Source organism: Schistocerca cancellata, chromosome 3 (assembly GCF_023864275.1).
Source record: "Schistocerca cancellata isolate TAMUIC-IGC-003103 chromosome 3, iqSchCanc2.1, whole genome shotgun sequence".
NCBI classification, from domain to species: domain Eukaryota; kingdom Metazoa; phylum Arthropoda; class Insecta; order Orthoptera; family Acrididae; genus Schistocerca; species Schistocerca cancellata.
The window spans coordinates 349,937,522-349,952,720 of record NC_064628.1 but is presented as its reverse complement, the minus strand read 5'-3'; positions in this window follow the sequence as shown (position 1 = coordinate 349,952,720).

The following is a 15,199-nucleotide window of genomic DNA, read 5'->3' as shown; positions in this document are numbered from 1 at the left end:
TTGCAGAGTTATTTAATACTGAAACTAGGGAGAGCCAACTCCAGGAGGATAACGTACCATCGACAGAAACATTTTGTCACGACAGGTAATTAATGAGGAAACAGAGTCGCAGGGATCGAACAAAGGCAGGAAAACAACATCATCATGCAGGGGAGAAATTAACTAGGAGAATATCGAAGAAGAAAACGTACTACCAGAGGCAGGCAAAATGGGAGAAGAGAATAACGACGAAGTCATTAGAATTGCAGAGTTATTTGAGGCGGAGACCAGAGGAAAATAACTCAAGGAGGACTGCGCAGTTGACGGAAGTTTAAAATAAATTGCAATTGGGCACAGGTTCCAATGTGTACAACGATGGAAGTTACAGAGATATAATAAGGGCGTTTAGATGCCACTATTTGGGAATTTCCGCGAATAAAGATGAGGCAGATGTAATTGAGTTGAGGGAAGACGAAATTAAATGTGAAGAAGAAGCTGTAGATGAGAGAGAGATAGTGGTCGAGGCATATCCGACATAAGGATCGAATTAACAGGTAAAACTCTTGAAACGACTCACATATGATTCAACAGAGGATGCTTTAACCCAGGGAGATGAGGAAGAACAGAGCAAACCGGACGAGATACAACTAGTTGTGAAGGTCATCGTAGCGAAAATCGTAATTAATGAAGACATAGACAGTGGAAGCGAGCTAACCTCGATTTCGGAGAACTTATTTCACCAATGCGATGCCAATGAGGAATTATCGATCTTGAGAACGAATAAGATTAAAGTGAAGGGTTCCAACAAAAATCATGCTGCGGATGTCAATTAGCAAGCAAGGTTAACTCTTTCGTGACAAGGTCAAAAGATCAAAGCCACTTTCGTTGTGGCCGGCCGGAGTGGCCGAGCGGTTCTAGGTGCTACAGTCTGGAACTGCGCGACCGCTACAGTCACAGGTTCGAATCCTGCCTCGGGCATGGATGTGTGTCATGTCCTAAGTTCTTGGGGACTGATGACCTCAGATGTTAAGTCCCATAGAGCTCAGAGCCATTTGAACCACTTTCGTTGTCATACCGATATTAGCGGTGGACATGATAATAGGTGCGGATTTTCTGAATCGAAGACAAGCTGTGAAAAACATGGGAAAATTTAGCGTCACTTCTCTTTGAGCCAGGGCTGTACATTGCCAAACACAGGTGCAGGAACAAGAGCCTTCCATACTTAAGGAACGATGTTCGACCAGTCAAAAAAAATTGTATAAACGGAACAAACCGAGCATAGAATTAGATAGGTAAAAGTTTAGGATTTAATCATGTAAGCCATATTAAAAGATATGATGAGTAATCACTTATAGGCATCAGAAAATAATATCAAGGAAGCCATGAAGTATATTTCAGACAGGACGTGACAAGGAGTCTGAGAAAAAGAAGGGATAGAGAACTGAAAAGCACTTTAAATTTTTATGTGTAGCAATTAACATGACATGTAGAGTTTGCAAAGGCGATGATCTAATAGGATATGTATACTACACCTTGCCGTGGTAAAGAATGTACAAGGAGGGCGGATGAGCAGCAGAAGATCGACGTCGGGACCAGGCCTTGTGAAAATTCATTTTCGACCGATACTCGAATTGGAATGACTTTAGGGAACGACGGGCCACAAAAAACGAAAAGTGCGGAGTAAAAACAAAACGCCTCGCTGAACCCCCGATTTGGCCGAGGCCCAGTTTGGCAAAAAATTACGTGGAGAATAGCTGAAGGAAAGTCAGTATATCACTGCTGAACTCCACGTACTAATCAACGATTTAAGCACTAACAAATGGACAACTTCGAAGCAACTAGTAGTCAATAATTTCCCGTATTCCGCCCAGAGAAGAGACATAGTTGTTTACAATTTTTTCATTATTTTTTACCGACGATTGTTGTTTGGTTGTCTGCAGTGCTGGACACTGACATGAAATCGGCTTAGGTAGGTGTGATGTCGGGAACTCTGCCGCAGTGGGAACCTCAGGTCGGATCACCCAGACAGCCGACGACGCCAAAGATTCCCCAGTAGTTGATTGGCAGCATTTTTCCTGCAGCCATGTCGTCTTAGCTTCCCTGCACTTCCAGTTTAATTCATTCCCCAGTGACTTGTATTTCGGTATTCCTGAACATCCCTGAACATTTCTGTACTTCCTTCTTTCATCGATCAACTCTAATATTTCTTCTGTAGCCCTTAGTTTCTTTACAGCTACCCTCTTTTCACCTATGTTTTTCTTTCCAGTTTTTGTGATTGCCATCTTTAGAGATGTCCATTCCTCTTAAACTGTACTGCCTACTTGACTATTCTCTACTGCTGCACCTGCAGTGTAACAGAACCTCAAGCGTATCTCGTCATTCCTTAGATCTTCCGTATCCCAATTCTTTGCGTATTAATTCTTCCTGACTAACGTCTTAAACTTCAGCCTACTCTTCATCACTACTACATTGTTATCTAAGTCTATATCTGCTCCTGAATACGCCTTGCAATCCAGAACCTGATTTCGGAATTTCTGTCTAAGCATGATGTAATCAAACTGATATCTTTGCACATCGCCCGTTGTTTTCCAAGTATACCTCCTCTTGTGATTCTTGACAGAGCATTCGCTACAACTAGATAAAATTTACTCGTATTTCAGTACTCAACTAGTCTTTCTCCTCTCTCGTTCCTTGTCTCAACCCTATATTCTACCGTAACCTTTTCTTCTACTCATCCCCTACATCTGCACTTCAGTCCCCCATGATTATTAGATATTCATCACCCTTTAAGTACTGCATTACGCTTTCAGTATCCTCTATCTATCTCTTCATCTTCAGCTTGTCGTCGGCAGGTGTACCTAAACTACCGTTGTCGATGTTGGTTTGCTTTCGATTCTGATAAGAATAACCCTATCACTGAACTGTTCGCTGTAACACACTCTCTGCCGTATCTTCATATTTTCTGCTGCTGTTGATATTACCCCATACTAATCTGACCATAAATCCTTGTCTTCTTTCCATTTCACTTCACTGAACCCTTCAGATTTTCTAGCTTCCCTATCGTATTCAAGCTTCTGACATTCCACGCCCCGACTCGTAGAACGTTATCTTCCGTTGATTATTCAGTCATTATCTCATGGTCACCTCCCCATTAGCAATCCCCTCCCGGAGATCCGAATGAGGGACTGTTCCAGAAACTTTTGCCAATGGAGAGATCATCATGACACTTTTTCAACGACAGGCTACATGCCCTGTGGATACGCGTTATATGTCTGTAACCTGTGGTTTCCGTTGCCTCCTGAAGCCTTATGCCATTGATCATTGCCGATTCTTCCGCCTTTAGGGGCAGTTCCCACCCCAAGGGCAAGAAAAATTTTCAAATTAAAATGTGTGTGAATTCCCGAGGGACCAAACTGCTGAGGTCATCGGTCCCTTGACTTACAGACTACTTAAACTAACTTATGCTATGAACGACACACGCATCCATGCCTGCAGGAGGACTCGAACCTCCGGCGGGAGGGGCCGCGCAATCAGTGACATGGCGCAAGGGCAAGACAGTGACTTGAACCTCTCTGACAAGCCCGTTGGCAGAATGAGGGTGAGATCTGATGCTGGAAGTCTTCGGCCGCCAATGCTAATTAGTAATCAAAATTTAAGCAGTGGTGGGTCTCGAACCCGAGACTGTGGACGTTTCCATTATAAATCAAAGACGCCATCCCACCGTTTTTTTGTCCATTATTGTTCATTGTATTTCGTCGTAGCGGACGTCACATGACATCCGTTGAATTTCGTTGTTGACCTTTTCACTCACCTTTTTTTTATTACAGGGAGCAGTCCATTGTCTGTAGGAACACGCTGAGCTACCGTGCAGGCATCAGTAGACCACAGGTGAAATTGATCTTAAAGGAGGAAAACCATTGTGCTAGAGTAATGTTTTATCGATTCTCTTGTAAGGCTAACTGGCATTTCACCTCTTCAGTTTCCTATTTAAATAGTTGTGTGCAATAAAAGTATGAAACTTTTGTAAGTGGGCTGCTTCTCTGTTGGCAGCGCTGTGTAGCGCTTTGCATTGGATCTGTGACTGCGCTTTCTTTGTAAGAGACTCTGTGGCTGGTTGGACTCGTTGTTCGAAGTGAATCACCAGTACTGTTGGGCAGTTGGAGGTGAACGGCCAACAGTGACGGAAGTTAGACGTGAGAAGTTAGTATTGATGGAAGGTCTGAAGTGTTAGCGTAGGCTAACGATCTGTACATGTTTGACTTGAAGATTGAATATTATTCATGATTATATACCTATGTACTAGATGTCAATGACAATTTATATTCGTGTTTGAAGTGGATGCCACATTATTAAGGTAAAAAATTCATTATTTGGTTTGCAGCAAATCTTTCCTTTGCTAACCACATGCCTATTAGTAGTTAGCGGCTTTAGTAGTTAGAATCTTTTGTTTAGCTGGCAGTACTGACGCTCGCTGTATTGCAGTAGTTCGCGAAATGACAATTTTTCTGAGGTAAGTGCTTAATGAAATGTATAGGTTATTGTTAAGATTTCTCTCCAGTCAAGGCCATTCTCCTGAATTCATTATTTGAAGTCAGGTTGTAATTTTTTTGAGCAGTCAGATTGCGTTGCGCTAGAATATTGTGGGTCAGTGTTGACATGATAAGAAAAAGTAAAGAGAAAGTAGGCTCAGTACGTTCACTTTTACTCAGCTGTTTCAGAATCAGATGACAATCTTCCCAGCCATTCTGAAATTTAAGCACAGACTCACACATTTAAATAAAGAAGTTTCACTTTCTTCATTGGAATGTCATTACCTCCCCCTGTAAAACTCAGCACGACCACTCCACCTAATACTATGTCCTTTATACATGAGTCCTGGGCTGTTTTCACTACAAATAGATTTGTAATAGTGAAGACAATATTTCAAACTGGAGTCAATAGTGGCTAGTAACCATACATTAGAAATTATCTTGCGAACGGCTCCTTTGGGTGCTAATTAATTGGAAATCTTTTGGTTCCATTACTTTGTGTTTATGTACGTTTTTGTTATTATGTTTCTATTGAAATTACCCTGCAATTTACGCTCCTGCGTATAGTCGTTAGAGATGCATCACTGTGTGAAACGATAAAACTTTTACGGGATACTGAGTGAAGTAAGGAATTACATACTTTTTAGTTTTTGTAGAGAGAATTTGGTATTATATGAAATGAACCTTTTAAAGTGCCTGTCGTTCACATAGCTGGGGCAACGCTTACTTCGCCTGTCGATGCACGCATCGGCAGGGGATTCTGTAGAGAGGAGAGGAAGTTGGAACGGATCACTTGTTCAATTAGTGGGTGCCAGTCCCTGGTAGCTGGAGGAAAATGCCGCCTTCTGCGGTCTCCGCACGTTCATCAGTTTCCAACTTCGATAATGACGTTGTCGTTCGTCTTTCCCTTGGAGGGAAAAAGTCTGTCTTAGCGGTGGCGATAAAAGTTTCTCTCTGTGTGGATAATCCTCGACGAGGACCAGCTCAGGGCGCCTAGCTACGTATATTTTTTTGTGCGTAAAGCGCCGCAGTTTCTACGAACTTTAATCTAAGCTACAAATTTTGAACCAGTCGAAAGTGCATCATGTGTTTAAAAGCTATAAATAAATGTCTTCGACTATCTTTCTTACAGTTTTTCCTCTGAGCTATCTCTCGATGACTCGAATGAAAGGGAATGTCTGCTGCATTTCCCTGCGCGTCCGCCGCTCGTGGTCTCGCGGTAGCGTTCTCGCTTCCCGAGCACGGGGTCCCGGGTTCGATTCCCGGCGGGGTCAGGGATTTTCACCTGCCTCGAGATGACTGGGTGTTTGTGTTGTCCTCATCATTTCATCATCATCCAGGAAAGTGGCGCAATTGGACTGAGCAAAGATTGGGTAATTGTACGGGCGCTGATAACCACGCTGTTGAGCGCCCCACAAACCAAACATCATCATCATCATCATTTCCCTGCGCCATCACGTTAGTCGATCACATACCCCACTACGTTCGATGTGCTGAAAAAATACCACTGTTCAGAGTAACATCAAATTTAGGCAGCATATAATTGACCCAGGGAGCAACCCCATGGAATAAAAAGCAAAATTAACGAAATCTTTACCAATAGATGGCGCTGTAAGCGTCGTAACCTGAATGACGTCGAAACAAGTGACAGGTGAATCGCAATATCTCGGATATGGTTTGGTTGCACATTACACCATCTGTGCTGTTTAATGTGCATGGTTACACAAAGGTTAAAAACAAAAGTCGATATTGCAACACCATTTGTTTATTGACCGGTTTCGGCTTATGTTGAAGCCATCTTCAGAATTTTTGGGCCCCCTACGGCTGGTACTGGCGATAAGACGATTCCACGATAGACAGTGTAAGATCGTGGTATCATGTGAAAAACCGATGAGCCACCAGCACAAGCCATGGGGACTCAAAAATTCTGAAGATGGCTTTAACATAAGCCGAAACTGCTCTATAAGCAAATGCTATTACTATCTCGACTGTTGATATTAACCTAAGTATAACACCAGACTGCTGCGCTCCACAGACAGTGTTGTCTAAACTCATGGTTACACAGTTCAGCAGTTCTGGCATTGTTGGATAGACCCACCCACTACGGCAAGGTTGTACCACATGGGGTGAAGAAAACCAGATTTTTGTTTGTCGTGTGGCCAACCACCTCATAAAGAGCAAAATTACGTCCGTTCTTAATTGTCCTGTTGCCAAAACCACATAAAATGCAAACTGAAATCGGTTTCTACTTGTCGTGAGATTCCAGCAAGATATTTTCAATAGGCCGTCCACCGTTTTCTGCCATAAGGTGAAATCGAGAAACAGCATGTTCCACAACTAATAGGAGTGTCTCAGGGGCCACGACAACAATGCGTCACGCAGTGAGTGCTGTTAATTCACCTACGTCCGTAATTGGAGCACGGAAAACAACATTTTGCGGAAGTTACACGGACTAAGATCAGGTGATCTGGACGGCCAGACTGCAGGAAAATGACGGCTGACAATTCCAGTGCTTCCGAAATGCCTCTATAGTTGCCGCTTCACTGACTATGCAATGTACGGAGGAGGACCATCTGGCATGAAAATGATCCGGCCCACAGATCCATGCAGTTAAACGGTCGGAATGACGTTGGTACGCTGAAGATCCTCATAGCGTTTGCCAATGACGGTACCGGTAACGGGACCTACAGGACTCATCTCCTCGGAAAGATATCACAATATGATAAACGATGCTTTCAACCCTCACCGCACAGTAACCTTTGCAGAAGGAAGTCGTAACGACTGATTTGCGTGCCGATTTTCCGTTGCCCATACGCTGCAATTCGGTCTATTGACGTTTCGTTCGAAACGGAAATGGACTTCGTCTCTCCACAGAAAGTTCCACTGCCACTCATTGTCCACTTCCATGCGATTAAGAATGCCAGAGGTAACTTTTGGCTTGCTGGCAGGCCAGCAGGAAGCAACTCCCGAACATGGGTTATTTTGTATAGACAGGAATGCAGGATGTTTCGTAGGATTTTATGCACCGTACTAGCTGGCATGTCCAACGTTCGGGAAGTTTCCAGTACACTGCACGTTTGGACACCGCCGCTCGGACCCTCCTGCAGTTCTGTGCCTGAATCTTCCACAGACGTCAGATCAATTGCTTTCCTCCGCTTGCCTCATTTCTCTTCAAAAGAATGTGCCTTGTCGAATTTTGTAACCATTTTCGCCAGATACCTAGCAGACATCCGATCATTGTCTTTTTTCATTCCCTTAGGTTTCTGGAACCTCTGCAGGGCTTCTGCCGCAGTCACCGTTCTCATGAGCTTTATCTGTAGCGCGCCATCCTTGATGGAGAGAGTCACACTGGGGGTCAACCGCGTGTCTGGTAGCGTGTATATTCTTACCCTTAGAGCGCCATCTATTGGTCAAATTTTCGTTAAATTTTTTTATTCATGACATGTCTCCCAGGGTCAACAATAATTATGCTGTTAAAATTTGACGTCGTTTGAGCAGTGGTTTTCTTTCTACAGCGTTTTTAAACTTGGAGTTTAGTTATGGAGGTCCTGTAACTTACGCAATGACGCAGTACACTATGCAGAAAAGTTTCTCCATCTACTTTACATCATCCTTTAATGCAGATCCATATCAGTGTAGAGATAGTCAGTTCTCTTTTCTACGAAAGCAACTAAGACAGCAGTCAACTTGCATGTGTTTCTCTTACCTAAGTGGACGTACAGCAGAATGTTGTTAAAAACCATGCTATAACTTCTATAACATATTTGATAACTGACACCACATGGTTGTAACTGGTAGAGAGTCAGAAAAATGGACTGTAAATAGCGTTTGTTAGAGTTTAAAAACACTTAAACAGTCTTGCATAGAGTCAAATATGCAGTGCATTCTGTAATTGTATATTGCAGTCCCCAAGCTCATAATACAATGTGTAACATCTAATACGATAAAAGAAAAAAAATAAGTTAATATATTTCAATTTCTTTCAATTTTAATCTGATAATATATATATATATATATATATATATATATATATATATATATATATATATATAATAAGAGGTATGTGCTGCCTGCGATATGTACGCTATAAGAGAATCTGAGACCAAAGAGCAGTGTTGACTGCAGTACGAACTGTGTAGCAGTTGCAATAAGTTGTTGCTAGCGAGAAGTCGCCTGTCTGCGCTAGTCAGTCGTGTCTGGTGTATCATGTTGGCTGGGCCGGTCGCGGTGCAGCGATGCCGAATCCTGAGTATTATTGTATAAGGTAAAAAAGCAGCCTCGCGCATATCTACTAATGTTATGTAAAGTCCAATGTAAATCTTTCAAAAATGTCCTAATAATAATCTTCGTGATATAAAGTAATTTCTAAAAAACATTCATTTCAATTTAAAGAATTTACTAATTTGTTCAATCCATCATCATTCCTGTTGTTGCAAAAGAAAAATCAGTTGCTTCCTTTCATAAATGACGAATCTATCGGCCAGCATTGCACAGAGCTGTGTCGGAAAATTTTTTATATAAGTGGAGATATATTTGCCGTTTTTATTAAGGTAAGATTTTTTCCTTTTTTTATTCAAAATGATCTTACAGGGCCATGACGCAGCGCTGCTGTCGTCCCAATTCTACCAGGTTACTGAATTTATTTCTTATTACTAGGTTTAGGAATTTTTCTGTTTCGAGCTTACATTAAATGGGAAACAAATTTTGTGTGGAGGTTAAATGTGAATGAATTTCTGTAGGGAGGTTATAAATGGGAACCAATTTTGTTCTGAGGTTACACAATAAATAGAATCTTATTCATATTTATTATTTGATAACATTTTTATTTTTGTGGGGAGGTTACACTTGGCGACATCCGGCCAGGATCGTATTTCTTTGTGAATCTCTGAGAAGTAGTCATGTATCTGCTCTTATTTACATAAATGTAGTTTGCATCTGGCGGAACACATTTACTAATTGGTCACTTTTTCTTTCACAGATCATCGGCAATTTATTGCTCTTTGTTGTACTTGTTTGTTCCATTTTTGCTTTGTCTTTGTTTCATTTTTGTGCTTAATTTTGATTTGTGAAAAATGCCGCGAAAAACTGTTAACAGTACATCGCGATGAGCAATGAGTGAAATAGCCGACTCGAATAGCTTGACCGATAATATTTGCGACACTCAGTGTAATAGTGATAATCCCCTAGTTACAGATAATCAGTGCCTACCGGTCACTAATAACGATTTTAATTCTAAAGATGAGCAAACAAATTCAATGATGTCCACAGTGAATGTAACAATTGATGACGCGGCACATTCCGTTACAATGAACGCTGCCCAGTTTGACACACCCGGTTTGCAAAATTTGCATAGTGAACAGATAAATTTTTCTCACGAAGATGAACAATGTAGTCAAAATATGTCAGATTTATTTGATTCCGAGGTAGTGACCCACAGTGCACATCCGATTGGCAAACCTTTTCCAGAATCACAGAATGACCAAATGGTTACACAAAACGTGACAATTGCAGGTACGCTATTAAACAGCACAGAGAATAGAGTAGGTAATATTGGCATGGATCAAGTTATGGCATTATAGCCGCAACTTAATGAAAATTCCAAACAGTCGAAGAAAGAACAAGATGACAATTTCAAACAACATAATGAACAGAACAAACAACTTAATGAACAGATTACAGCCGTTGCCGCGCAATGCCATGATACTAAAGAACAATTACGTGAGGAAATTAAGGCTTGTGCTAGGAACAGTAGTGAAGAAATTAGATCTGTGGCAGAAGAATTAAATAATACACAAGCAGCCACAACTAAAATACTTAGAGACGAAATTAGTGCAGTCGCTAAACAATGCTCCGAAAACGCAACACAGTTAGGCGACGAGTTTAAATTAAAGTCAGCAGAAATTTCACGCACGCTGGATGCAAAAGTAGACGCGAAATTTGACCAACAGAACAGCCAAATTGACGAACGTTTTAATCACCACCTACAAAATAGTGAAACGCGTTACCGTAAATTTATACAGGAACAGAATAAAGTAAAGCGACAAGTCATGGAAACAATTACTGCACAGAGACAGGAAGATAAGCGTAAATTATTTACGAAAGCAAAAACATACGTAGACAACAATATTGCTACAGTATCAGACGAAATTAATACTATCAAATAGTTGAACACCGAATTGCATGATGAAATCTCCGATCTTAAAACAAAGACAGACACACACACAATAGACTTTCAGACAATGACCAACAGGCTTGAAAAGTTGGAACCAATACAAGATCCCAATGCCATCAAAGCAGACGTTAGAAAATTGAACGAAGCCACACGTAAAATACAAAAACAAATTAATGCTTGTGATAATAAAAACGATGATCAGGTAAAAGCATTAACTGAAAAATATGATGAATTGGCCAGTCGTGTTGACGTTATCGAAAGTAATAATGACATCAAATCAGACGATACGTCACCTGTTTCGTTTAATCAAACACCCGAATTCCAAAATTTACAGCAGACGATCAGTGAGATAGGTTCGTCCAATAATACATTACGTAGAAAATTGTCAACTTTACAGCAAGAAGTGACAGAGATGAAAAATGTTTCAGCCTTTAACACATCACAGCATACGCCACTTTGCGAACATTTGTCAGACTCACACAGCCAGTATAATTTAAGTAATTTACAGAGAGTACGTGAGTTAGATTCCGAACAGTCATAGACAATTAGATTCTCATACAATCCTGAACCTGTTCAGATATATAGAGACGATAATTTTGATTACAAGCATTTTCTATCCGTGCGAAAATTTAAAGTGGATAATAATGACAGAACACAGATTCACGCTTTGAACTGGGTACGACAATTTGTTTTGGTACTATTATCAGCTTGGCCTGTAATGCAGAAACTAGAATTGGACTGGATACAACAATTTGCTTTTGAATTTTCACCGGCATTGCCTGTAATGCAGAAACTAAAATTTATTTGCAGCGCGTAATAGACCTCAGGGGATTCATTACGCTTCGGTGAATATGTGCCGTAGCGTGCACAGGGCCCCGAGCCGTAGTAGTGCTGTTTCATCTTTAGGTTTCTGCCTGCTGCCTTCTCTTCTACTATCCTTTATATCTATCAAAACAGCTCTTCAACTATCGAGCTATCTAGAATTAAGAATGTGTAAAGAAAACCTGATACGACAAGTTTTACCTGAAAGTGACGGTTATTATTATACACTCCTGAAATGACAAGAAATACCAGTGTAATTTTAATAACAAACAAAATTTTAATTATCAGTATCGTCAAAATTATCAGCAACAGCTAATGCATTTTGGTAACAACAGAGGGTTTTCTCCACAACAGCAACAAAACCAACCGGTTAGCATACCTAACCAACAATGCAGTCTACAAGGTCAACCAAGCTTCAATGTTTCGCCGCCTACGCGTATAGCATCGGCTCCGCCAAATAGGAACGCACAGCAACAAAGAAATAACTACGTACAGAAAACACATCATTTCAATTCCTATCGCAACGCGCCATATAGCAATGACTATCATGACAGACGTAAAAATAATCAGCACAATTTTCAGCGTACGTTTAATAACAGTCGGTCTTACCAGCAGCAAAATCATCCGCAACAACATATTATCATGAATGAACCAGACAGTAGATATCATCCCGAACGTAAAACGTCAGGAAGAAATAACAGAACAGTACAAATAGTGGAAATGCCACAGCATCCTCCCGAAAATGATAGCACGTCAGATAGAATTTGACTAGATACAGTACAGGTTGCATCTTCCAGAAACGCAAGCAATACTTCAGATACGGAGAATCTTGTTCACGAAAATGTTATTACTTCTGACGACATCCGAGACACTCTTTTGCAGGAAAAACCAGTTATTCAAAAAACCATTTCACCCTGTCATTGAAGTAAAGATTGGATCATCCAAATTTTCAGCAGTAATCGATTCTGGATCACCTATGTTACTTATAAATGAGGAAACTTTCAACGAATGTAACAAAGAGAATACCTATCCTACGTTACCATTAGGCAAAACTAAAGTAAAAGGAGCAGTATCTGGTAAGGGAGTAGATGTAAAATTACAGACACATTTATCATTTTGTATTGCAGGTCATACATTTGACTCAAATTTTTGGATTGTTCCCTTATTGACAACAGACGTTATATTAGTTACGCATTTTCTGGTACAACACGACGCAATTATTGACTTTCAAAATTCGTATTTAATGTTAAAGGATGAAAATGTACAACTGGCTTTAGAATTTCAGCACTCTTTATCTGCAGAAGAACAAACAATTAATTGTACAGAGGTCATTTCCGCATCACGTAACATAGACTGTCATTCCACATTGTTCACAGATACGCACGTACACAACTATAATACTCCAGACGAAGCCGACTATGACGTTATACAGATGATTTCTGATAAAGTTAAACAGAGCAGTGCAAATACAGACGACGAACGCACGCAATTATGCAAAATTCTTTTACAGCAAGCTCCAGTTTTTGACAACGTCCCTGGTACTATGTCCGGTTTTATGTATGAATTTCAAGTTAAACAGCACGACACATTTAAAGCCAAACATTATCCCATTCCGTATATTCACAGAGAACAAGTTAAGAAAGAATTGCAAGCTATGCTTGACCAAGGAATTATTGAACCGGTAGTTAATCCGTACATAAACCCACTCCATATTGTTAAGAAAAAGGATGGTTCACTTCGCCTCGTACTTGATTCGCGCAACATAAATGACATTATTGTTAATGAAACAGATCGCCCTCAAACACTAGAAGAACTTCTACAGAAATTTCATGGTAGTGCCATTTATTCCACATTAGATTTGAAATCGGGATTTTGGCAAATTCAGCTCCATCCGAACTGTAGAAAGTACACAGCTTTTCTCTGTTTTGGTGACTGTTACCATTTTTCCAAATTACCGTTCGGTTTAACAATTTCTTCAGCAGCATTTATTCGCGGTTTGAATACTATACTTCCGACAGAACTTAGAGACAGAATCACAACGTATGTAGACGACATTCTTATTGCAGAAGCCAACTGGTCTGAACACAATCTGATTCCTGAACAACTGTTACGAACTTTTCGTGCACAAGGACTCACAGTTAATCTCAGTAAATCGCACTTTGGCAAAACTTCTATAAAATTTCTTGGACATGTAATTTCAGCAGAAGGCATTGCGCCTGACCCGGAAAAACTTCAAGCTTTACGTGACATTACTGTTCCTACGACGAAGAAACAATTACGCAACATTCTGGGTTTAATTAACTTTTTTCGTAAATTTATTCATTACTCTGGTTTAGACACCACTATATTAGGTCAATTGACGGGTAAAAACACTATTTGGTCCTGGGATAGCCAAGCACATTCTGAATTTGTGAATCTGAAAGAAGCTTTGTTGAATGCACCACTTTTATCACATCCAGATCTTACTAAAAATTTTTCCATTGCCACCGATTGTTCTAACACCGCTTTAGGCGTGCACATTTTTCAGGAAATTGAAGAAGATGGTTGTACAGTAATTAAAAACATCGCCTTTGCGAGTCCCATTCTGTCACCTGCTGAAAGCAATTATTCTGTCACATAACTTGAAACATTATATGTTGTATGGGCATTTACGAGATTTCGGCATTTTCTTTATGGAAGACACACTACCGTTTACACAGATTATAGAGCTATACAGTTTTTACTTTCCGCAAAATTTACACACGACAGGTTAAGCAGATGGAAACTTTATCTACAGGAATTTAATTTTACAATTGTTCACATTCCCGGTACGCAAAATATTGTAGCAGACGCACTATCCCGTTCTCTCAGCAACAATCAGCAAGACATCGCTACCAACTTCTGCAAAGCAAATTTCAGCGTCATGTATATTCAACAAGTTGCATTTGAAAATTTCATTTCGTCGTCATTACGAGACATAGCACAAGAGCAGAGCAAAGACAACGTATAGAAAGAAATTAAACACCTTTGGCAAGATAGGAATAATGTTACCATTAGAAACCATTACACTGTATGCAATAATATTCTGTTTCGCCGCTCTCACCCTGACAGCAACAACTGGTTACTATGCATTCCTGACGAACTTGTTAAGAAATTAATTTGGTATACTCATTTAAGTTACGCACACTACGGAGCCAGAAAATGTTTTCTTATACTGAGACAGAACTGTTACTTTGCCAACATGGAGAAACGTATTCGACGAGTTTTAGCGTCATGTAAAATCTGCCAGAAAGCTAAGTCAGATACGACTTCACATATTCCTCCATTACATCCCATTGTACCTGTTAAATTTAGACACATGGCCGCTGTAGGCATTTTTGGTCCGATTCCCAGAACTAATAGAGGTTTTTGCTACATATTTGTCGCTGTTGAACTCACTTCGAAAATTATTACGTTCACTCCATTACGCAAAGCTACTGCTAAATCTGTTTCGAATGCATTTGTAAAACATTTTTTATTCCATGTAGGGCATGTATTGAAAGTAATTTCCGACAATGGATCACAGTTTCGATCTGCTATATGGACACGTATGTTACGAGCTAGAAACATTTCTCCGATCTACATATCCAGGTACCACGCTTCTTCGAACCCTTGTGAACGACTAATGAAAGAAATTGGTAAACTGTGTAGAATATACTGCCATAAAAAACATATTGAT